The sequence below is a fragment of the Gorilla gorilla genome, chromosome 9, assembly GCF_029281585.2.
Source record: "Gorilla gorilla gorilla isolate KB3781 chromosome 9, NHGRI_mGorGor1-v2.1_pri, whole genome shotgun sequence".
Taxonomy (NCBI): Eukaryota; Metazoa; Chordata; class Mammalia; order Primates; family Hominidae; genus Gorilla; species Gorilla gorilla.
In genome coordinates this window covers 83187727-83213721 of record NC_073233.2, presented here as the reverse complement: position 1 = coordinate 83213721, position 25995 = coordinate 83187727, and the positions used below count along the sequence as shown (strand labels likewise).

The window sequence follows — 25995 nt, the reverse complement described above, 5'->3', positions numbered from 1 at the left end:
TTCCATTTATCTTTTGCTACATAACAAATCACCCAAAAACTTAGTGGCTCAAAACAACAACATTCATTTTGTTATGGACTGTGGTTTCTGTAGGTCAGGAGTTTGGGAAGAGCTCCGCTGGGCAGTTCTGGCTTAGGGTCTCTCTGATGGCTGCAGGTGGCACAAGGTGGGCTGGAGCAGCTGGTTGCTTGGAGCAAGACCTACTGATTTTATCTCTGAATCTGTCCAGTTTTCTCTTTCTCTCTCATTGCTACCTCCCTAATCTGGGCCACCCTCATTTCTGACCCAGATGAATAATATCAGCAAAACATACAGCACTTCCTGTGGTCCAGGTATTGTTCCAAGTTCTTTACATGCGTAAAGTTGCTCATTTAATCCTCACAACAACCCAGGGAAGTAGACACTGTTGTAATGTCCATTTTACAGAAGGGAAAACTGAGACCCTGAGAGGTTTCCCATCTAATAAATGGCAGATCTAGGATTTGAACCCAGAGCAGTCTAGTTGAATCTGCCTCCTAACTGGTCTCTCTGCTTCCACTCCAGTCTCTCTGCCCTTGCATTCGCCTCCCAGCAGCCAAAGTGAACGTACTAAAGCATGACTGCATTGTGTCAATTATCTTCTGAAACCCCACCAACATCTTATCACAGTGACAGAGTAATATCCACACTTCTGATCCGGCCTTCTGGTGACCAGGCCCTGCCCCCATGTCCCTGCTGGCCTTGTACCTTCAGTGATTCCCCTGTCTTCCCCTAGAACCTTCCCATAGTAGGTTTGGTGTTTTTTTGTTGTTGTTGTTTTGTTTTTTGAGATGGAGTCTTGCTCTGTTGCCCAGGCTGGAGTGCAGTGGCATGATCTTGGCTCACTGCAACCTCTGCCTCCTGGGTACAAGCGATTCTCCTGCCTCAGAACCCCAAGTAGCTGGGATTACAGGCGTGTGCCACCATGCCTGGCTAGTTTTTGTATTTTTAGTAGAGACAGGGTTTTGCCATGTTGGCCAGACTGGTCTCGAACTCCTGACCTCAGGTGATCCATCCGCCTCAACCTCCCAAAGTGCTGGGATAACAGGTGTCTGGCTGGTAGGTTTGGTTTTGTTTTGCCCCAGTTCAGCACCCCAGCCCTTGTCCCTTTTGGAGTTAGTACTGCTGCTTCTTCAACTCTTAGCCCAGATGTCACTTTCTTGGGGAAGACTTCCCTGACTCCTCAGGCTGGTCTGTGCCCATCCTGGGCTCTTGGAGCCCTCCACTTTATAGCATTTATTGTGAGAGTCACCGTATACTTGTTTGTATGATGCCTGTCTTGCAGGGCTGCTGTGTTACTTGCTTGTAGGAACGCTCTGTGTTCTGTTTGCACTGTGATCTGTGTCATGGTAACCAAAGGAGTTGTGTAGTGCAGAGCCCTGCAGTTTCCCTGGCCAGAAGGGAAGCTTTATGTAGACAGGGCCCTTTGCCCGAATCTGCCCTATTCACCATATGTCTGATGGCCAACAGCATCTGACACACAATAGGTGCTCAATAAATTCTGTTGAATATTTATAAGAAGATCTAACGTGTATTACTAGGTGCCAGACACTACACTCACTTAATCCTCAGAACAACCTGATGGGGTGGGCACTGCTATTATCCCATTTTACAGATGAAGAAACAAGTTGAGTGAGGGGAGGTCACTTGACTGATGCCCTCTAGCCGGTTCCAACCAAGGCAGACCGGTTCACTAGGATAAAAAAGTGAATGAAAGAAGCACCCCTAAATTCCAGCAGCTTCAAGTAACTAACTCAGATGAGGGCTGTAAGGAAAACACAGACTAAAGTCATCCCATAAAGCCTCTCTCAAATGGTGGTGAGGATGTGTGTAAGGAAGGTGGTTTCCGCCAGCAGGGAGAGAAGGAGAGAAAAGGCCCTGGACAGGAGATGGGTTACTTTGGTGGTCACTCTCCCCTTGGGCTCCAAGCCTGGCTGCCTACTTTCCTGACCACAGCTTCTGCCTCCCAGGCTGACTCTGCCATAATAGAGTCCTGAGGAAAGAGGTGGGGGGATGGTGGTGGGGGGGTGAGCAGGAGTGGGGTGGGATTGTCTTCCACGTGCTGAGGTCATACCAGAGGCCTTTGTTCTTACCTACCTGGAGGCCTAAACTTTACCTTGTGCCTCTCCTGAAAGGAAGGAGGGCAGGAAAGCAGGTGTGCAGGTGAGGGAAAACAAAGAACAAGAGAAGTCAAAGGATTTGTGCAAGACACATAGCCAGGTCCCTGGGAGCCTCTTAGCCCCCACTAGTGAGTGTATGTGTGTGTGTGTGCACGTGTGTGTGTTGAGGGCAGAGGGGCAAAGATGATGTCTCCCTATTGCTCAGTTCCCATGGCCCCTCCTGTCTCCTCATCCCAGCCTCCTGTCCCACCAGAGGAAAAGGCCCCCATGAAGGCTTTGCGAATGGAACTGAAGTGTGTCCCAGCGCCCAGTGGTCTGGGAGTCCAGGGCCATCTCTGTGCTGGCACTTTCTCTTCTGGGTTCCTTGGGTTTCCTAGCAGATTCCAGGCTTTCCAGAGACTAGGATGAGTTTTACTCTACAATGTTTTTGAGTTTGTGCGGTGCTGGAGCCAGCCCAGCTGAGGTCAGGTCTGAGGGCTTTGGGAAGAGTTGGGTACTTGAGTGGGGTCTCGAAGGAGGAATCGGAGTTACCATGTGGAGCCCATGGCCTCTTCCTCCTGGAGCCTTCAGCCCTTGCGGGTACAGAGCTGAGCAGGCCCTGATGACTGATCCCTCCCCATCTCTGGTGGGGCTATCCAGCCCCCCAAGCTTTCAGAGGCTCCAGCCTCAGGGCCACCATCCAGCCACCCACCCTTGGAGGCCTCAGCTTCTTTCCCGCCTCCTTCTCCACAGGTCTCAGTCTGCTGGGGATTCTGTTTTGGTTGGAAGGAGGAGGCGGAGGAGTTTGCATGTCTGGCTCTTTCCTCCTTTCTCATTCCTCCTCCTTTCCTCCCGCTTGCTGATCAAGATGTTTCCTCCACCAGCCTGGCTCCACTCCAGCCCCCTCCCCACCTTGGGCAGGCAGCAGCCATCCTCTCCAGCCTGGGGCTTCTGTGGGCTGTGGCTTCCCAGGGTGCACCCTTAATGCCCTCTTCGCCAGTGGAGGGTCTGCAGGCAAATCCTTCAGGATGGGGGCACCTCACCTCTTCTCTTCCTCCTCTGTTGAAGCCCAAATCTCCTGGGAGAAGAGGCTGCAGGACCACTCCAGGGCTGCCTCTTGCTCTGGGGGGGACTTTGGTCTCATCCCTGTCCCCGATGGGGCCTCGGTTTCCTGGGGAGTTCACAGCCAACTGGGCCTCTTGACACAGAGGTACATAGCATGCTTCGTATTTGTTTGGTAGGAGTTTTGTGCTGCTTTGCCAAGCATCTTTACTCCAGGCCTGGAAGCACTGGGTGGGGGCTACCCTCTTCCCCACCACCTAGGCAGTGGCCTGGAATGTAGAATTTGAGTACTTCTAATTTTTCAAACCCCCAGGGGTCCCCCTGGGGACCCTCATGGTCCCTTTCCCTGTCTGCTCCTCCTGGCTTACAGAGCTTCACAGGGATGAAACCAATGTACATCCTGGCCTGACAGAGCCTAACCTCGGCCTTGTAGTCTTAGCACCTTGCACTGTGCCTGGGGCAGGGCAGTTGCTTATTAAATTTTTGTGCAGTGAATGGCTGGAGGAGCAGCCAGAAAATCGCAGGGTGACCTGATGGAGCAGTGAGGACGGACAAGGTGCTGAGGGAACACTTCCCAGAGCCCAACCGCATTTTGAAAGATGAGTAAGAGTTGGACAGAGAGGCAGGGTGGGAAGGGCATTCCAGGCAGGAGCAGCCTGTGCAAAGTCTGAAACAGTGTGGTCAAATCTGGCACTTAGGACATGTGTGAGGAACCTTTCATCTGGGCATGGGCACCCTGGCCTGCTGGAGTGGCACCAGTGATTGGCCCCCTCACCTGGTCCCAGGTCTCTGTGCTGCGGGCCTGGGCTTGGAGAGCACACAGGCAGTGGAAGGGGAGGATCCTGGGGGCTTGCCAGGGCTCCCCAGGGCTTGAGGCTGTGCTAATCCTTCCCTCCTGAGGCTTGGGCTCTGCTCCCCTGGGTGAGCAGGTTATGGGGTTTGAACCTGTTGGAGCCAGCTGTGGTTCAAGCAGGTTCTAGCTACCTAACATAGATAGAACCAGGTTCAGTTCTGGTCTCCATAATTTCCTGGCTGGGACCCGGGGTAAATTATTGACTTCTATGTGCTACAGTTGTTTCTATAATAAAGATAATAGAACCTACCTGGCAAGATTGTTATGAAAATCAAACAAGGAAACTTGTGTAAAGTTTTCCTTTTTCCTCCTTTCCTTCTGCCTCTACTCCCATGTGCTCCTCTCCTTCTTAGTAGGGCTGGCCATTTGGACTGAGGGCCTGACTATTGTTTGAAGGATCCTGGACATCCTCAGCCCTGACAGCCCAGTTCTCAGTGTCTGTGGGCCACAGCATCAGCATCCCCTTTAGAAATGCAACAGTTATGTTGGGCGCAGTGGCTCACTCCTGTAATCCCAGTGCCAGTGCTTTGGGAGGCTGAGGCGGGAGGATCTCTCTTGCTTTTTTTTTTTTTTTGAGACAGAGTCTCACTCTGTTGCCCAGGCTAGAGTGCAGTGGCGTGATGTCAGCTCACTGCCACCTCCGCCTACCAGGTTCAAGCAATTCTCTTGCCTCAGCCTCCTGAGTAGCTGGGATTAAAGGTGCATGCCACCATGCCCAGCTAATTTTTGTATTTTTAGTAGAGATGGGGTTTCACCATGTTGGCCAGGCTGGTCTCGAACTCCTGACCTCAGGTGCCCCGCCCACCTCGGCCTCCCAAAGTTCTGGGATTATCGGCATGAGCCACCGTGCCCAGCCACGGGGAGATCTTTTGAGCCCAGGAGTTCAGGACTAGCCTGGGCAACATAGTGAGACCTTGTCTCCACAAATAATAATTAAAAAATTAGCCAGGCATGTTCCTGTAGTCTCAGCTACTCAGGAGGCTGAAGCTGGAGGATTGTTTGAGTCCAGGAGTTCGAGGCTGGAGTGAGCTATGATTGTGCTGTACTCCAGCCAAGGCAACAGAGTGAGATCCAATCTCTCTCTCTCTCAAAAAAAAAAAAAAAAAAAGTTAGAAATGCTTATTCCCAGGCCGACATCACATCCACTGAATCAGAACTCTAGGACTGGGCCCCAGAAACCTGTTTTTTAACAAGCCCTTCCAGTGATTGTGACCCCAGCTCAAGTGTGAGACCCACTGCCTTAGGGGACCTAAGCATCTCGGTGGGTGGAGCCTGGCTTTGACTTCGAGTCAGGACTTTGTCTTGACATCTGAGCACATTTTCAGTTTGCACCGGGTCCCACAAATTATGTAGCTAGTCCTCGGTGCTGGTCCCTGCCATGACCCAGGCTAAGGGGTAACCTCCAGGAATTCACTTCACCTTTCAGAGTCTCGCTGTCCTCATCTGTGCAGCCGGATGATCATTCTCACTCTGCTGGAGCACTGATGGGGGTTAAGTGTGATGCCTAAGCACAGCTCTTAGCACAGGGCCTGGCACAGGCGAGTGTGGAGTGACTCTGAGGCTGGGTGCCAGTGCGGTGCACACCCCTGGGGATACCATGGCAGCAAAACAGACATGTCCTTGGCTTAATGGGGCTTATGGTCTGGAGCAGGTAGACAGACGGCAAGAGATGCACACTGTGAAATGTGCTCCGAGGGAAAAGTGCAGGCACAGGAGATTGTCTGATGGGGGGATCTGACCTAGTTGCAGATCACTAAAGGCTTTGGAAGGGCCAAAGGAGCAAAACTCAGAGAAGGAGTGGTTGTGAACCGGGCGTGGGGGTGAGGATGCCGTCGGGGGTTGGGGGAGGCAGCAGCATTGCTATGTGTTATTTTCACAGAAATTAATAACCAGCCTCTGGGGTAGGCTGATGGGAGGGGAATGCACCTGGAGGGAGGAGATGGGCCATAGGGGCTAAGGGTGGGTGAGAGGCTGCTTTGGGGGCCTCATCTTCCTGGTCTGGGTTCCTTTCCTTCAAAAGGACCCCAGACTGTAGCCATTTAGAATGGAAATGGGGCCGTTACCCAGAGGCCACCTGACACAGTGGAGGAGAATGACTTTGCCAGCCAGTGCCACAAGTTAAGTTGTTTTACCTCTGGGATCCTTAGCTTCATGTAAGCAAAATGGGATTATTATTATTATTATTTTGAGACGGAGTCTCGCTCTGTTGCCCAGGCTGGAGGGCAGTAGCTCGATCTCGGCTGACTGCAACCTCCACCTACCGGGTTCAAACGATTCTTCTGCCTCAGTCTCCCGAGTAGCTGGGACTACACGTACGCGCCACTACACATGGCTAATTTTTGTATTATTAGTAGAGATGGGGTTTCACCATATTGCCCAGGCTGGTCTCAAACTCCTGACCTCATGATCTGCCCACCTCAGCCTCCCAAAGTGCTGGGATTACAGGTGTGAGCCACCGCACCTGGCCTATTATTTTTTTTAATTAAAAAAAAATTTTTTTAAAGAGATAAGTCTCACTGTCTTGCCTAGGCTGGTCTTGACCTCCTGTCCTTAAATGATTCTCCTGCCTGTGTCTTCTGAGTTGCTGGGATTACAGGGGTGAGCCATCGTGCCCGGCAAAATGGGACTGGACTACTGCCTAGCCCCTCTCGTTGTGCTGTTGTGGGGTTTAAGCGAGATGTTTCATGGCAGGTTCCCATGACACCCACCCACTGGAAGTGCTCAGTGAATAGTCCATTCCTCTTTCCCTTCTGTCGGTTTGCAAGTAGGGAGCTCAGTTTTGAATTAGGAGTTCCTCTAGCCTAGGCTCACTCTGCTGGGGAAGTGCTGGCCCCTTCCTTTAATTGTAAGGAAAACGAAGCTGATCACCTCTTTTCTATAGATGACCAGAGGAGATAAGGACATAACCAGCACTTTTTTTTTTTTTTTTTTGACAGAGTCTCACTCTGTCACCCCGGCTGGAGTGCAATGGTGCAATCTTGGCTCACTGCAACCTCTGCCTCCCGGGTTCAAGCAATTCTCCCGCCTCAGCCTCCCAAGTAGCTGGGATTACAGGCACCCGCCATCATGCCTGGCTAATTTTTGTATTTTTGTAGAGACGGGGTTTCACCATGTTGGCCAGCCTGCTCTTGAACTCCTGATCTCAGGTGATCTGTCTGCCTCCTAAAGTGCTGGGATTACAGGCATGAGCCACGGTGCCCCACCTGTAACCAGCTTTGAGGCCCAGAAGCAGAGGCTCCAGAAACAGCTGAGTGCCACCTCTCCAGGTGTCCTCCCTGTTTGGGTCCCACCTGAGGGGTTAATTAAACCCACCCAGCTGTATCATAGAGTAGGGGTGGGGTGAGTGTATTTTCCTCTAATTTGGTCTTGAGGTCTCTCTCTGAGAATGGCTATAAATTCTAGCCCTGCTGATGGAGTTCCAGGGCAGGTGGTTGTGGGGGTCCACAGTGTGCCTTTCATGAGATGCTTCTTTATCCTGGTGGATGGTCTGATGCCTAAGTATCCAGCCGTGACCAGGTGTCCCTCTCACAGGAAACTGGCTTATAGTGGAAGGCGCCTCGTGGCTCTTTTCTGACCTGTGTCCGTTTATTCCTACCAAGAAAACCACTCTCTAGGAGAGTACGTGGTCAGGTGAGACACGGAGAAAGTAGCCAGCAAAACCCGGGAAATAACAGAAGCAGAGTATTACTCACAGAGGGGAGGGCAGTGGGAAGCTGCCTGGGATCCCGTGCTTAGCCAGTGAGTTGGAGCAAGAGAGAGATGGGAGGACCTGTGGATTGGAGGCTTTGTTGGGGTGCAAGATGTTACCCACACAGTTTCTGTGGGTAAATATAATTGCTGGGATTAGAGCAAGCAGGCATAAGGCATGGTGACTGAGGGGGGTCACTGCGGCAAATCCATGCAGCCCATGTGGGTGTGGGGGTCAATGGGCAAGTTAGGTGGCTTCTGTCTGGCTGTCCCATGGCGAGGTGGTCACCAGGAGGAGGCTGCATAAGGCAGATACCTGGATGGATCACATTGAGGAACTGGGAGGAGGCCGAGCACTGGAAGCTGTGTCAAGGGTGACTGAGCCCCGCTTCTGGTACGAGAAAGTCTGACATACTCAGAATGGGTGCCCAAGCAACATGAAATTGTTAAAATTCACTACAGCGGGTGATCTCCCCCATCTAGCAGCGTGGGGTGGTGGTGGTGGTGGAAGCAGCACTAACTGGGACCCAGGCGTCCCGAGTGCAGGCCCTGCTCTCTCAATGGAAAGAGCAGCTGTCATCTACCATGGGCCTCTCTGTTCGGCACTGAACCAGGTGCTCCACATGCATCAGTGAAGAAAGGCACTGTTGGCTGGGCGTGGTGGCTCACGCCTGTAATCCTAGCACTTTGGGAGGCCGAGGCGGGTGGATCACCTGAGGTCAGGAGTTTGAGACCAGCCTGGGCAACATGGCGAAACCCCATCGCTACAAAAAATACAAAAATGAGCTGGGTGTGGTGGTGTGGCGCATGCCTGTAGTCCCAGATACTTGGGAGGCTGAGGTGGGAGGATCACCTGAGCCTGGGGAGGTCAAGGCTGCAGTGAGCTGTGATGGTGCCACTGCACTCCAGCCTGGGCAACAGAGTTTTTCTTTCAAAGAAAAAAAAACGTGCTGTTGTTAGAGATGAGAGTCAGAGGTTCAGTTACCCAGCTAGTGAGTGGCAGACCCCAAAGCCTTAACCATTGCTCTGACCTGACTCCCAGAGTGACACTGTGGGGCCTGCAGCAAGTCCTGCCCTTCCGTGGGCCTCATGTTGCCATGCATGCTCTTAAGGGGACACCTTGTGTTCCACAAACCCCCTCTGCTCCAGTGTCCTGGGGTCTGCATTTCTGGTGGAGAGGGGGCATCCCTGGGAGCTGTGCCACCATGCCCTGCTGCATCCAGTCTGCTGTTATCTTTACTAAGAAGATGACTGGCTGACTTGGGCCCTCACGACTCCAGCCTCCCAGGCCCCTTGCCATTGTGGGCTGACCCCTGGCCCTATCCCTTCCTTACCCACAATGGGGAGCAGAGGTGGCCAGGACCCATGGTTTCTCCACCCTGTGTTAGTGGGGCCCCAGGCTGGTGGGGCTGGAGTCCTGTGGGAGACCCCGAAGTGAGAAGGAAGTTGGTGGCTCCAGGGAACTGACCAAGGTCAGTGTGGCTGGAGGGTGTGTGGGGGCAGGGAGCATGGTGGGAGGGAGGCTGGAGGCTGGACAGAGGCCAGATCGTGAAGAGCTCTTGGGAGCGGTTAAGAGTTTTTAGGCAGAGGAGGCACGTGATCAGGTTTGCATCTGGAATGACTGAGAAAATGCCTGCAACTGTTAAGGCAGTGTTAGGCACGTAGGAAGCACTCAATAGCCATCAGGCCTGGCTGTGATGCTTTTTCTGTTGCTCATTATGAATACCCAGACTCCACTGCTTACTAGCTGGGAGAACTTGGGCCAGTCACTAACCTGGGGGACCCATTTTCCTTACCAGTAATGCAGAAGGATAAGGAGTTTCCTCACAGGGATTTTATCAGGATCCAAGAGCTAAGTAGGGGATATCATTTCATCTCAGTTAATCCGGCAAACACTCAGCCAGCCAATCCCAGCTGCACAGCCAGGGCCCTTCCTGTGTGTCACACGCCTCCCTGCTTCTCAGTCAGGACATGGCAGTTCTTAGTCACGGGATCTGGAAGGGCCCAGCTGTAATAAGGCACAAAGCTTAACCTTCTCCAGTTCTCTCTCTTGTCCTCAGCCTTAGCCTACAGTGGCAGACCGCTGCCTCCTCCTCAGACTCTCCCCCTAGCCTGAAGCCCTGGCTGAGGGGCCCCCAACCTTAAGAGCCTATAGAGATTCCCGCAGGACCTGAGGGAGTTATTATTATACTTGTTATTATTTTTTGAGATGGAGTCTCACTCTGCCACGCAGGCTGGAGTGAAGTGGCTCCATCTCAGCTCACTGCAACCTCCACCTGCCAGCTTTAAGCAATTCTCCTGCCTCAGCCTCCCAAGTACCTGGGATTACAGGCATGAGCCACCACGCCCGTAATTTTTGTATTTTTAGCAGAAACAGGGTTTCACCATGTTGGCCAGGTTGGTTTCGAACTCCTGACCTCAAGTGATCTGCCCGCCTTGGCCTCCCAAAGTGCTGGGATTACAGGTGTGAGCCACCACACCTGGCCTGAGGGAGTTATGAGCCTTCTGTGAGCCTCAGTTTCCTGGTCCGCAGAATGGGAATAAGAATGCCTGTCGTATTAGTCTCCTATTACTCCTGTTACAAATTACCATATATTTAGTGGCTTAAAACAACACAAATATATTCTTTACAGTTCTGGAGGTCCAAAGTCCTGAAATGGGTTGTCAGGGCTGTGTCGTCTGGAAACTCTAGTGGGGATCCATTCCCTTGCCTCTGCTGGCTTCCAGAAGCTGTCTGCATGCCTTGGCTCCCAGCCCCATCCTCCAGCTTTGAAGCCAGCAGTGTAGATTTTCGTCTGTCTTTCAATGCTTCCATCATCCCATCGCCTTTACTCTCTCTGACCCTCCTGCCTCCCTCTTGTCAGGACCCCTGTGATGACATTGGGCCCACCCAGGTCATGCAGGATAATCTCTCCATCTCAAGGCCCTGAACAAAATCACATCTGCAGAATCTCTTCTACCACATGACCCAACACAGCCACAGCTCTGGTGATTAGGATGTGGGCATCTCGGGGGGCTGTTACTCAGCCTACCACACATACCTTGCAGAGCAGTTGTGAGGATGACATGAGACAAGACAAGCGAAAGGCTCCCAATGCCTGGGACAGGCAGTCAGTCCCCTTTCTCCTCTCCTGGGGCCTTTGTCTCCCCATCTGTAAGACGAGGCCCCTGGCAGTCCACATAGTCTGAGCCCATGTCCTTCCAGCGTGCAGTACACACAGGCAGACTGTCCCTTCGGCGGTCAGGGGTCCTAGGAAGTGGCAGACTTGAGCCCTGTCCCCGACACCTCTTCTCCCACTCCTTCCCAGGGGCAGGCCTGTTCTCAGTTCCCGGCGGTGCATTTCCCATCATTCCTAGGGACGGCTGCTGGGAAAGGCTGAGCTCACCACTCCCCGGGGAGGGCGAGGGTGGAGGAAGGAGAAGGGAGAGGCCGGCAGCAGCCACTGCAAGAGATGGGAGAGGAGAGGCCATGGAAGGAGACTTGCAGTGGGAGAGGCTGAGGTGATCAGCACTCAGAGGAGGAGAAGAGGCTGGGCAGGGCCTCCGATCTGGGCCTTCGAGAATGGTCAGCTTTTTCTCAGCCCCTCGGCCCAGGCCCTGCTGCTTGGTTCCTCTGCCGGCCGTCCCCTCTCAGCCAGCCCCTTCTGACAGGCCCTGGTGGCTGGAGGAGTGTGTGTGTATGCTGGGGATGAGAGGAGGGTGTCACAGGCCAGCAGGGGCCGAAGTGGGGTGCTGCCGCCAGACAGGAATTCAGGAGTCCCCCACTTCAGTGAGAAGAGGACCATTTCAGCCAGAGTCCACCCCTCACTTCCCTCTACTCAGAAATCAGTCACCGTTTGTTTGCCCTGGGGCTCACCATCTGCCTTCACTGGACCTTACTTTTTTTGTTTGCCTGTGTGTGGCAGGTGGAGGGCCGTGGGAGAGGCAGTTAATAACACCATTATGGGATTTGAGAGGGTGAAACGAGATTGTGATTTTGAACTGATTTTTGAAATGTGCAGTCTGCTATGTAAGGATGTGCATTCCATGCATAGCCTGTTCCTTTAACGTTCTCTTCTGCAATTTGACAATCTGACAAACTCTTCATTGTGCGTCAAGTCCAGCTCAGATGTCACCTGCTCTCTGTAACTTTCTCAACAGCCCCCTGCCCATCCCAGAAAGAATGGAGCTGCTCCTTTCTCGGAATTGCTGTGGCCTCTTAATTTTTTTAATTTTTATATTTTCTTGAGACAGAGTTTCACTCTTGTTGCCCAGGCTGGAGTGCAACGGCACCATCTCAGCTCACTGCAACCTGTGCCTCCCGGGTTCAAGTGATTCTCCTGCCTCAGCTTCCCAAGTAGCTGGGATTACAGGCATGTGCCACCACGCCAGGCTAATTTTGTATTTTTAGTAGAGACGGGGTTTCACCATGTTGGTCAGGCTGGTCTCCAATTCCTGACCTCAGATGATCTGCCTGCCTTGATCTTTCAAAGTGCTGGGATTACAGGCATGAACCACTGCGCCTGGCCCTGTGGTCTCTTTATAACCCTCTCATAGGGTGCCTTTGGTGGGCTGGGTATTGGTTTGGACATCTGTCTCCCCTACCCTATGTGGGCAGTACATTTGTAACAGACCCTTCTGCTCCTTAAGGTCACTGTGGTTGTGGTGGGACAGAGGCAGTGTGGCAAAGGCAATTGGGGAGCCGGCCTCCTGGGGTCTGGCCTGTACAAAGTTGCCACATGTCAGTCCAGCCCTTAGAATTGAGCAGACTGCATGACTGACTCAATCAGATTCACATGAACCTGAGCTAAAAGCAGGCAACCAAATCATTCAGGTCCTTCTCTCTCTGTGGCATGAATGCCCATGCCCACTGCCTCCTGCTGATAATCAGACAGCACAGGGGCTGAGTTGCTCATGAGGTTTCCTCATGAGGGTGAAATGTGAGCCAAAGGAAGGTGCTGAAGGAAAGGCCATCTAGGTCTTAAAGAAGCACATTCCGTAAGCTCATCCACCACACTCCAAACCCCCTGGGAAGCCTGTGTCCCACTGCCTGGTGCCGGTTGGATACACAGAGAGTATCAAATAAATGTTGGAAACAATGTAGCATGGTGACCAAAGGCTCCTCCACTTCCTGCAGGTGTTCTTACATGCGATTCCTTATACCTTTTCCCCCCTGCTAGACTTTAAGCCCCACAGAGGCAGGGCCCTGGATGGCCTTGTCCCCCTTGGTGTTCCCAGTGCCTCTCAGTGCACTCACCTACCTATGTTGAACCCAGGTTACATGCCAGGCACATACAGACGTTGGCTTTTCATCCCCCTCAACACCCTGGAGCAGGCTGTGTTGCCCTATTATCCAGGTGAGGACAGGAAAGGTAAGATGCCATGTCCAAACATAGCCATTAAATACCAGGGGAGAGAGCGAGACCCCATTCCCCATTGCTCCCCACATCCATTTCCATTTGCGCAGTTCTCCCCGAGGTTTGGGATCAGATGGCTTGAGCTTCTAGGTTGTGGCAGGCAGAGCTGGTTCTGGGAAGGTCACTCCAGATAGGTTGGTGGCTAAGAGGGCCAGCACCGTTCCTCCTGCGGGCTTCTTACTACCCCTCCTGAAGCCATAAAAGGGAACTGTTTTGAGGAGGAGGTGGAAGGTTTGGGGGTTGCATATTACCAAGTCCCAGTGTATGTCTGGGGAACGGTCTGGAGATGCTCTAGAATGCTCCTCCCCTGCTCTCTGCCTCACTGAGGCACAGCTGCTTTTGGTTGGCTTTGCTGTGCCCACCTTATCTGCAAGGCCTGTGTATTCTTGGAAGTAATGGAAATGCATTTATTTAAAATGCTCAATAATTCAGCCTTGTCCTAATATCAGGCCTTTGTCTCTGCTCAGCACTCTGGTCTCCCCAGGACTCCTCATATACCCATTATTTCCTCCCAGCTACCTAGCCTCCTGTGAGGTAACGTGACCCCCAGTGACAGCGCGTAAGCCATCTGAAGCCAAGATGGACAAGGACCTGCCCAAGGCCACCAGTGGGTCTGCTTGCTGTGGTGGGGGTTAGTATTCTCACCATTCACAGAGCTCCAACTCTGTGCCAGGGCCTCATTTCACTCAAGACGGCTGCGTTGCAGGGTGATGAGGCTACAGGCCTGCCTGACCCTAAGCCTGTGCCCTTAACTCCTTTATGATGCACCTTCTCTGTGCCAAGCACAGGCCTTGCCCTGGAGGAGCTCCCATCCTGGGGGGCAAGTTCTCAAATGAATGATTCCCACCAAGGCAGGGGTGTGAAATAGGTGCCCTCAGAGAGGCCTGGCAAAGCTCCCTGAGGGAGCAGGGCTTGAGCCCTCTCCTCCAGGGGTCCCTGCAATGTGGGGTCAGGCCCACCAGGCAGGCTGCCTGAGCACTTTGATGCTGGCTGCACCCATCTGTGGGCCTCTGGCCTCCCCAGGCCACCTTCTGAGAGCACAGGGAGCTGTGTGGGCCGGAAAAGGAGCAGGGGCTTTGGGGCCGCCAGGCGGGCGTTGCCTCCCCTGAACTGGGTAACTTTTCTCTTCCCCTCCCTAGCCTTCAGTTTCCAATTCTGTAAAATGAGGATACTGGCTTTTTCTCCTTGAGTTATCCTTGAGATTAAACATAAATATTTAAAGTACCTAGCACAAGACAAATTAACAAATGGTATATCTTAAAATAATCACTGGGCATGATGGCATGTACCTGTAATTGCAGCTACTCAGGATGCCGAGGTGGGAGGCTCACTTGCGCCCAGGAGATCAAGACCAGCTAGGGCAATATAGTGAGACCCTTTCTCCAGAAAAAAATATTATTGTAGGGCTATTTTTTTTTTTTTTTTGAGATGGAGTCTCACTCTGTCACCAAGGCTGGAGTGCAGTGGTGCGATCTTGGCTCACTGCAACCTCCGTCTCCCAGGTTCAAGCAATTCTCCTGCCTCAGCCTCCCGAATAGCTGGCGTTATAGGTGTGTGCCATCACACCCAGCTAATTTTTTTTATTTTTAGTAGAGACGGGGTTTCACCATGTTGGCCAGGCTGGTCTTGAATTCCTGACCTCGTGATCCACCCACCTTGGCTTCCCAAAGTGCTGGGATTATAGGCGTGAGCTACTGTGCCAGGCCAAATTTCTTAATAAGAAAATATGCCCAGATTGTTACCAAAATCCAGTCAGATTGCTTTTCAGTGAACGGGCATTCAGTAAACATTTACTTAGTGCTGTCTCTGGGCTCGCTTGGGCCTTGGTCATGGGGCCTGGTTTCAAATGCTGGCTCAGCGACTCCCTGGCTCTACTCAGTGGCCTGAGCTCCTGAGCCTTGGTTTCTGCCTCTTGCTCATGGTCCCTGGGGCCTCTGGTGAGACTGAGCTCATAAAGTGTCGGCAAAGTACTTTGTGGATCGATGCTAACTAATAGCAGTTCCCTGGAGCTGCCGTGAGTAGGAAAGATGACTGTGGAAGTTGCTTGGGCCAGGCTTAGGGCTGGCACCCAGGGAGGGCCAGTGTTGTCCTCACAGTGGGACTAAGGAAGGGCCTGTTATCCCCTGTCCCTGATGCTTTATTCCACTTTAGCCAGGAGTGGGTGCTGATAAAGTTTGATGATGGGGATGGTGCTATCCATGGCCACGGGGGAAGAGGCTTGCTCAGTTACTGGCAGAGCCAGGTGTGGATACCCATCTGGGTCACATCCAGCCAGAGCTGGAGCCATGGCCTGTCCTGGGATCCTCTTGTCAGGGATCCCCCTGTTGCCCCCTGCCATCTCTCCAGAGGTTGCTGGCCTCTGCCCAGACACACAGCTGTCATAAATATGGCATGGTGGCTTCAGCTCAATGGAGAGCATAAATGGGGAGTTGGAGTGGGACCCTGGGCAGGGGAGGGTGTGAGCAAGACTCCCTGTCAGTTCTGCTCCAGAGGGAAGACCTTCCCCGTGTGTTAGACTGAGCTGAAGTCTGTCCTGGGAACTTCTGGGGAGAGGGAGCAGATGGGGATCATGCCCTCTGGGAGCTCCTGGTGTGATGGAGGAGGCATGACCCTGTCCTCCAGGACACTCCTGTCTGATGGGGCACCATGGCTGCTGTTTCCTGGGACTCTCTGTGTAACAGAGGGGACACAGTCCTCTTGTTCTGTAGGAGCTGTGTGCCTGAGGAATGAAGCATGGCCTCCATCCTGCAGGAGCCTCCAATCTGATGGGGGATCCGTGGCCACTTCCCTCAGAGAGATTCCCTATTTGAGAGAGGAGCCCTGACCTCTGTCCTCAGGAAGGACCCCTGTCTGATGGAGGCTCATCTTGTCCTCTCACTCAAGAAACCCCATTTATGGCCTTCACCTTTGACCCCTTCACTTTGACCCCTTCCGCTACCTGATTAATGGGGAGCTCAGGTCCCACAGGCAGCAGCTACGGACGGAGCTGGGCAGTTATAAACTTGGCTGCTGTGGGGCAGGGAGGAAGGGAAGACAGGAGACTCCTTACAGAAGACTGCAAGAAGGCCCCCTGCAGCAAGTGAGGGTGACGTAGAAGCCTTCCTGGTGAAGGTGTCTGTGTGGGATCCTCTGATGGACAGGAGGTGCCTGGCTGTGACAAGTACCCACTGGGGATAAGGGGTAAGGGCTCCCCCAGGCTGGAAGGGAAACTTGAGGGGTCACTCTGGTGAGCCCCTGTCTCCATGCAGGCTGGACTGCTGGAATGGAAAGTGGTCTAGGGAGACCGTCACCATCCTTGGGGAGACCCTCACCCCCTGCCCGTCTGTGTACAGGCAGAGTGCTGCCAGCCCAGGGACATCCGCCCTCCATGGCCCGAGAAGCCCGGAGGAGGAGAGGAAACAGGACGCGTATCAGGAACGCCTTTTCCTTTTCTTTGTAACTAACCCCTCACTTGGGGCTGGGGAGAGCTGAGCCTGCGGGGCTGGCCCTGGCCTGGCTGCTGCTGCCTGCAGCCCCCAGCTCAGGCTCCCTCCACCTCACAGTCCACGGCTTTGGCGCTGCTTCTGGGCTGGCCTCTTCACTCCACTGAATCTCTGGGCTCTCATCTGTAAAATGGGGTAAGACTTTCTATCTGCCTCACCAGGAAGTTTGCTTTTCTTCTCTTTCTGGGATTTACATGATTTCTTCCTCTCTCCATGAGATGTGCATTGAGTGCTTCCTGCGCACCAGCCTCTGGCATAGGTGGGGATGGAGAACACAGGGAGGAACAGTGCAGGGCGGAGATGGGGGAAGGCTGTTTGGGACTTGTCTAAGGAGTTGGGGGACATCGAGTAGAAATGTCTGAAGGCTGATGGGTGGGGGTCAGAGAGGGTCTGGCTGGAGACGAGGTTTGGACTTACTAGCATCGGTGGCAGCTGAAGTGGTCAGGTGGGTGGAGTTGCCCAGGGAACTCCTTTTCATGGGCTCTGGGAAGGGGCCAAGGTCAGACTCAGCTCTGGAGTCTCCTGAGAGCTGGGCACAGAGCAGGGATGGCCAGGGCCTCCAGCGGGACTGAAATGGGGTCAGTGGGTTTGGTGCTTCTTGTGAGGGTTGAGACCTTTGCTTTTGCAGTGTGGTGTCGGGGTGTGCGGGTAAGGGTGGATCACAGAGGATGAAGAGGGAGTAAAGGTGAAGGTGCTCAGATATCAAGGAATTTGGTCAGTCAGGTTGTCATTCTTTTGCTTGTGTTTGTCATTATTCAAATTATTCCCCTGCTGACTGAAGGGCTACTGTGGGGTGCATGTGTAGTCGGTTATATGCTATGTGTATGTTGTATATGTGGGAGTTTGTAGACAAGATGTGTGTGGGGAGTGTGATGCAGGTGTGTTATTGTTTAGTATTTGTGTATGTCTTTCTGTGCATGGTGTGTAGAGTGCGTGCACAGGACCACATTCAGATCCTTGATCCATACAGCAGGCTGGTGCTAAGTCGTCTGCCTAGGCTGGAAACTGGGAAGGATTCATCAAGCTTGTGAATTTATCTTCTCTACTTAGGGTTACACCCAACAGTGTGCTGGTAACAACTGGCCCTCCAGAAAAAAAGGAGGGTGGGGGATTTTAGCATCTGCCAATTTCTGTGATGTAAATTCTCTGACTTCAGATTTCACTCTACCAGTGTGAAGTCACTGAATGTGCAGTTGGGAAGAGATGAACAGTAGACACCATTGTATAGCATTTCCACCATACAGGTATAGTAGGCATAAATACCTTTGAGGGTATGATAGTAACAACAGTAAAATAATTAGTATGTAATCAGTCTTGAAAATGCATTCCTGGGCCAGGCATGGTTTCTTATGCCTGTAATTCCAGCACTCTGGAAGGCAGAAGCTGGAGGATCACTTGAGGTCAGGAGTTCAAGACCAGCCTGGCCAACATGGTGAAACTCCGTCTCTACCAAAAAAAAAAAAATACAAAAATTAGCTGGGTGGGTGTGGTGGCGCATACCTGTAATCCCAGCTACTTGGGAGGCTGAGTCACGAGAATTGCATGAACCCAGGAGGTGGAGGTTGCAGTGAGCCGAGATCATGTCACTGCATTCCACATTCTAGCCTGGGCAACAGAGCAAGACTCTTGTCTCAAAAAAAAAAAAAAAAAAAAGAAAGAAAAGAAAAGAAAATGCATTCCCTTTGCTTTTAATAGAGTTTATTTAATTGTAAGTTCACATTAGGATTTCTATTTTTCTTTTTTTTAAACTTTTTTTTTTCCTCTCTCTTTTTAAAGACAGGTCTCACTATGTTGCCCAGCCTGGTCTCAAACTCCTGGGTTCAAGCAATCCTCCCACTTCAGCCTCCCAGAGTGCTGGGATTGCAGGCATGAGCCACTGCTCCAAGCAGGGTTTCTCAGCATCAGCACCATAACATTTTGGTGTGGAGATCCTTTGCGGGGGGTTTGGGGGGACTGACATGTGCATTATGCAGGCAGCATCCCTGGCCTCTACCTACTAGATGTTAGTAGCACCTCTTCCCCAAATCATGACAGCCCACAATGTCTCCAGACATTGCCAGGTGTCCCCTGGGGTGCAAATTCACCCCCGGCTGAGAACCAATGGTACTGGCTGTGTTTAACAACTAGCTCACAAAATTCTTAAAAATGTGACACTTGGCTCTTATGAGCCTGTACAAGCCAGCTCAGCACACCGTGGGCACCCCATCCAGATAAATATAAGGCAGTTTTTTTCCCCCACAACTGTTTCCCTGGAAAAAGCTGCCACCTTAGGCCTTAGATTTCGGTCTGTACGGAGTCCCTGACCACAGAGAACCCTCTCGGCTTACTGACTGATCCACAGAGCAGTGGACACAGAGTCAGAGATATGCTGCCATAGTGGATCTGTTGTGACATTTTATGAAATGTGAGAATAGGAAGAAATTAATGATGTTTTTGAATTAATATCTTATTTTAACATATGTTATTCTATATCCTTAAAAGTTTGCATGTTGAAATTGGCAAAACAAACAAACCAAACAAAAACCCCCTTTAAATAAAATCTTTCCGCTGGGAAAATAATGGCCTGTCTTGTGTCAGGAGTGCCCTATAGCTAATGGGTTCCCGCCAAGACTGCGCATCCATGGTGCTCATCCAGATGGCAAGGCTGCTGCTTCTTGGCCCAGGTCCTATTTTTTCCCAGCCTCAAGCTCAGGGCTTGGCTCTTGTTTATTCATTCAAAATCTTTATTAAGCACCTACTATGTACCAAGGAACATAAGTGACTGAAGTCACAGTTTCTGTTCCCTGGGGTTTGCCATCATTTCAGTTCCGTGGCATCCACTCAGGAGCAGCCATGTGCAGGCCCTGTTTGGATGCTCAGGGGCCAGCAGGAGAGGGAGGGAAAGATGCACATGTGTGCTGGGTGCCTGGTGGTGCCTGGAACGGAACTGGGCACATCACACATGCACCTCCTCCCACCCTCCCACTGTGCTTTTGAGGGAGGGCTTGCTTGTTCACTGAGTGTCTGCCTTCCGCTGCCCTGTAGGTGCTCTGGGGAAACAACACCGACACCCGGGCCTGTACCTTCTGCAGGTAAAAACAGCCCCAGGCCCAGAGATTTGAAAAATAAAGGGAAGAAAAGAAAGGAGGGAAATAAGAAAGACGAATGGAAGGAAGCAAAGGAGGGAGCAAGGGCAGAGGAGTCAGGGCAAGAGCACTTTAAGCCAAGGCAGTCAAGGAGGGCTTCTTGGGTGAGGTGACGCTGGGACTGTGTGAAGGATGGGAAGGGGCTGCAGTTGGTAGAACTGATGCAAAGGATAGTACAGGAAGAGGGAAGAGCAGGGCACGCACCTGGAAATTTCTGGAATGTGGATGTCTACACTGGGAAAAAGTGGGGCACAGTGGCTCACACCTGTAATCCCAACACTTTGGGAGGCTGAGATGGGCGGATCACTTGAGGTCAGGAGTTTGAGACCAGCCTGGCCAACATGGTGAAACCCCGTCTCTACTAAAAACACAATAATTAGCCGGGCGTGGTGGTGTGCACCTGTAATCCCAGCTACTCTGGAGGCTGAGGCAGGAGAATTGCTTGAGCCCAAGAGGCGGAGGTTGCAGTGAGCCAAGATCACACCACTCCACTCCAGCCTGGGTGACAGAGCGAGACTCCATCTCCAAATAATAATAATAATAATGATAATAATAATCTGGGGGAAAAACATCATAAATTGTGTTTTCTACCCAAGACTGTAGGGAGACCGACAGTTTAAACATTTCCCTGTCCCAGCAGGAGTAACATGACCATCTCCTCCCACCCGCAAGGCTTTCTCACCTGAGGGACATTTGGGGGAGAACTCTCCCTGAGCAGGGGGTGGGGACAGGACACTGGCCAGGATAATGATGATGATAATTTCATAGTATCATAGCACAATGTCAGCTTACCTGTGTTGAGTCACTACTGGGGATCAAGTTTTTACACCTATCCCCAGCCTATGGGGTGGATATTATCCCCATTCTCTAGGCGAAGGAAGCTGAGCCTTCCAGAAGATAGGAAATGGGCCTGAGGTCACACTGGGCTCAAGCAGAGACTCAGGCAGGGACTGTCTGCTTCAGCCTCTGGGCCCTTTTGGCTGCCAGCAACCTTCTCTTCCTGCATCTCAGCCCCAGGAAGGCTGGGCAGCGCTCAGGCGCAGTCTATGGGCTCTTTGGTATCCAGCTGCCAGCCCGCCTGGGGAAATTTTGATTAGCCCTTGATTTTCAGATCTCCAGCTTCATGGGTTAACAGAAAATAAGCCAAGCTCTTTTAAGAAACTCTCCCCTCTGTCCATGGCCCCCTCTTTCCTCACTCTGCACCACCTGAGAATTTTCACAAATATGCTTCATGGCCAAAGAAGTGAACCCGTGAATGCGGCAGGAGGCTTGGGGAATTGCTGTCGGCCTAGAAGTCTGTGGGAAGTCTGCAGCCCAGGAGACTGACTTGGCCAGAACCCCTCACTCCCCAGCCACCACCCCTGACCCCTCTGGCCTGCCAGGCACTGCCCTGTGCCCTGGGAGCTATGGCAGATTTGAGCAGGGATGTGACAGGAGACGGGAACCACAGAAGCCGGTGGTCCCCATCCCAGTCTGACTCTGGGTCTCCCTGAGCCCGAGCTTCCTGGCCCTGGTGTGAGACTCTTCTCTCACTCGGGCTTTGATTTCTCCCTCTGGGAAATGAAGCAGGTGGGACTGTGCTCCCTCAGGCTCCGGAAATCTCTGAAATGGGGTGACATTTCTTGCCTTCCTGCCTCCTTCCCCCTCCTGGGCTGTCATGAGAAGCAGATACACTGATGGTGGGTAAACAGAAGGGCCACACTCTGACACAGGGAGGGCTGGGAAATTCTGGCAGAGCAGACGAACCGGTACACAAATAACTCTGCTACCAGGGAGAATGCGATAAGGGCCTAGGAACCTCTCTGCAGCCGCTGCCACCTGCTCCCTGCACCTCCCTGCTCCCTGATGGCTGCTCTCACACTGAGGAAAGTGGGTCAGAATGTAGGGTGGCTGCGTCTGAGTGAATGCCCCCTTGCGTCTCCCCACCCTACCCAGCTGAGCCATGGCTGCTATTGGACAGGGATGGGGGAACGTATGGGATTGAGGGCATCTCTGGGTCCAAAATATGGCCCTGGCCAGTCATTCTCCCTCCCCTCAAATGCCCATGGCTCCCTATTGCCTTCTGGATAAGGTCCAAGTTCCTTAGCCCAGCACTCAAGGCCCTTCACAGCCCTACCCTCCTAGCCGAGGGCCCTCACATAGAGGTGCTCCGTGATTCTCTGTGGAGTGAACGGACCATTCTCCAGCCCAGCCTCTTCCCCTGGGGCTCCTCCCAGGCACTTGGGGCACACTCCAGCCACACCAGAGGCTCGCTGTCTCCTGAGCACCTGGTGGATTCAGTTGCCCTCTCCAGGCCTCTGCCTGCAGTGTGGTCACCTTCTGCACCTCGTGTGTCCTTCAAGATCTTCCTCATTGCTACCTCCTCCCTTGAAGGCTTTTTTTTTTTTTGAGATGGAGTCTCCCTCTGTTGCCAGGCTGGAGTGCAGTGGCATGATATTGGCTCACTGCCACTTCCTCCTCCTGGGTTCAAGCGATTCTCCTGTCTCAGCCTCCAGAGTAGCTGGGACTACAGGCGCCCATGACCATGCCTAGCTAATTTTTGTATTTTTAGTCGAGATGGGGTTTCACCATATTGGCCAGGATGGTCTCAATCTCTTGACCACATGATCCGCCCACCTCAGCCTCCCAAAGTGCTGGGATTAAAGGTGTGAACCACAGCGGCCAGCCCTGAAGGCTTTTTTGACTCCCCAGACAGAACCATATAATCCCACCTCTCAGGCAGTATTGTGAGTGATTAAAAGTGTGGTCTCTGGAGCTGGAGTATCTGGGCTCTGATATCTAGCTCTGTTGCTTACTTGCTGTGTGACCCTAGGCAAATTACTTAACCTCCCTGTGCCTCAGTTTTCTCATCTGTGAAATGGGATGATAGTAATACTTATTATAGAGTCGTTGGAGAAATAAGTGAGTTAATATTTGTAACTCACTTACAGCAGTAACTGGACCTGGTTTCTCTCCTGGATAACCTGGATAAGCTTTCTTTTCTTTCTTTCTTTCTTTTTTTTTTTTTTTGAGACGGACTCTCACTGTGTTGCCCAGGCTGGAGTGCAGTGGCGCAATCTCAGCTCACTGCAACATCGCCTCCTGGGTTCAGTGTTTCTCCTGCCTCAGCCTCCTGAGTAGCTGGGATTACAGGCACGTGCCACCACACCCGGCTAATTTTTGTATTTTTAGTAGAGACAGGGTTTCACCATGTTGGCCAGGCTGGTTTCAAACTCCTGACCTCGTGATCTGCCCCCCTCGGCCTCCCAAAGTGCTGGGATTACAGGCGTCAGCCACTGCGCCTGTCCTACCACCATCTTTTTAAACTTCATCCATCCTCATACTTGAATAATTCTCTTAGGGCATTCATTTAACCATATTCATCCTATATTTATTTATTGAGCACCTACTATATCCTAGGTACCATGCTATGCCCCAGAAATACAGTGAATATAACACAAATAATATCTCTACTTTCATTGTTGCTATAAAAGTGAAGCAGAGGGTGTTATCAGACCATTACAAAGTATGGTAAGTGCTATGATTGGGGACACACTGGATGTGGAGCTGAGGGGCCCCTAATCCAGACTTAGAGGGTAGTCAGGGAAGGCTTCCTGGAAAAAGGATAGCTGAGTATACGATACATTAGGCCTGGGGAGGGATCTCAGGATTCACAGAAACATGGATCCTGGATTGTAAAATCACAGAACCAGAGACTCTTACATCAAAGCATTCAGAGTTTAGGGTCCAGATTTTCCCTACTTCACTTACTTTTTTTTTTATTTTCCTAGATTGTCCTTTCTCCAAGACTTGAGACATATCTTGTTAGGGAAATCCAAGCATCTTTATAAAGTACTTTATGCTCATTGTATAACAGAAAAATTATAGATATAAAGAAGCGTGTGGGTGGGCGGAGTCTTCAACTCCTGTCAGTATTTAGTCACATTTCCTTTTTTTCATTCTCTCTGTCTTTTTTTAGTTGTTTTTTTTTTAATTGAGATGTAATATACCATAATATTCACACTTTTAGGGTAAAATTCAGTGGTTTTTGTATATATTCACAAGTTTGTATAACCATCACCACTATCCAATTCCAGAACATTTTCATCACCTCCCAAAGAAACTCTGTACCAATTAGCAGTCACTCCCCATTTCCCACTCCATCAACCCTTGGCAACCACTAATTTACCTTCTGTCTCTATCAATTTGCCTACTCTGAACATTTAATGCAAGTGGAATCATATAATATGCAGCCTTCTGTTAACAGAATTATGTTAATTATGTTAAATTAACATAATTAACATTATGTTAATTTACTTAACATAATGTTTTCAAGGTTCGTTATGTTGTAGCATGAATCAGTACTTCATCCCATTTTATGGCTATGTACTATTCCATTGTATGTATAGACTGAATTTTAAAAAAATACATGTATTCATTGATAGATTTTTTTCACTCTTTTTGGCTATTTTGAATAATGCTGCTACAAACATTTATGCATAAGTTTTTTGTGTGGACATTTTCAGTTACTTTGGGTGTATACCCAGGAGGGGACTTACTGGGTCATATGTTAACTCTCGGTTTAACTTTTAAAAGAACTGCCAAACTGTTTTTCAAAGTGACGGCCCCACTTTCCATTCCCACCAGTGATGTATGAAGTTTCCAGTTTCTCCACACTCCTGTCCACACTTATTATCCTTCCTTTTGAGTATAGCCATCTTAATGGGTGTGAAGTGTATCACTGTAGTTTTGACTGATGACTGATGATGCTGAATATCTTTTCATGTGTTTAGTGGCCACTTGAATATCTTCTTTGGACAAATGCCTATTCAAACAAATCCACTGCCCATTTAAAAATGGGTGATTCACCTGTTTGTTGTTGAGTTGTAATAGTTCTTTATATATCCTGGCTATTAGGACCTGATCAGATAAATGATTTGAAAATATTTGCTCCATTCTGTGCGTTTCTTTTTTTTTTTTTAATTATACTTTAAGTTCTAGGGTACATGTGCACAACGTGCAGGTTTGTTACATATGTATACATGTGCCATGTTGGTTTGCTGCACCCATCAACTCGTCATTTACATTAGGTATTTCTCCTAATGCTATCCCTCCCCCAGCCCCCACCCCCCAATATTCTCTTTCTTGACAGTGACTTTTGAAGCACAAAAGTTTTAAAATTTTGTCTATTTTTTCCTAAGTGGCTTGTGCTTTTGGTGTCATATCTAAGAAACTATTGCTTAACCCAAGGTCATGAAGACTTACACTTATGTTTTCTTCTAAGAGTTTTATAGCTGCAGCTTTTACATTTAAGTCTTTGGTCCATTTAATTTTTTTTTTTTTTTTTTTTTTGAGACAAAGTCTTGCTCTCTTACCCAGGCTGGAGTGCAGTGGCATGATCTCGGCTCACTGCAACCTCCGCCTCCTGGGTTCAAGCGATTCTCCTGCCTCAGCCTCCCAAGTAGCTGGGATTACAGGTGCCTGCCACCACACCTGGCTAATGTTTGTATTTTTAGTAGAGGCAGGGTTTCACCATGTTGGCCAGGCTGGTCTTGAACTCCTGACCTCAGGTGATCTGCCCGCCTCAGCCTCCCAAAGTGCTGGGATTACAGATGTGAGACACAGCACCCGGCCCCATTTGAGTTAATTTTTGTACGTGATGTGAGGTCGGGATCTAACTTTGTTTTTTTGTGTGCGACTATCCAGTTGTCCTAGCATCATTTGTTGAAAACAATGTTCTCTCCCCATTGACTTGCCTTGGCTCCTTTGTAAAAAAATCTATTGACCGTAAATATATGAGTTCATTTCTAGACTCTCAATTATATCCCATTGATCTATATGTCTGTTTTTATGCCAGCACAATATAGTCTTGATTACTGTAGCTTTGTGGTAAGCTTTGAAAATGGGAAGTGTGAGTCTTCTAACTTGGTTCTATTTTTTTTTTTCAAGATAGTTTGGCTATTCTGGATCCCTGGCATTTCCTTATGAATTTTAGGATGAGCTTCTCAGTTTCTGCAAAAAAGCTAGCTGGGATTTGTTAAAGATTACATTGAATCAATTAGGGGAGCGTAGGCATCTTAACATCAAGTCTTCTCATTTGTTTCTTTTGGGTATTTATTGAGTGTAAAGTTCAGCTCATGCCAAACGTACTATTCTGATTCCTGACTTACTCTGCTTAATATTCTATGATAGGCATTTCCTTGTGTTATCAAAGATGGAAACCTAATTTCAGTGCTGTATAATATTCCATTGTTGGCTGGTCACAGTGGCTCACACCTGTAATCCCAGCACTCT

At 50.6% G+C, this 25995-nt stretch overlaps 1 protein-coding gene across 3 annotated transcripts in view; it reads left to right on the top strand.

The window, feature by feature from the left end:
* The window catches only part of ARRB1 (arrestin beta 1), a 91615-nt gene that overhangs the window by 28428 nt on the left and 37192 nt on the right, over positions 1-25995 (top strand). The gene's annotated exons all lie outside the window — the stretch shown is intronic.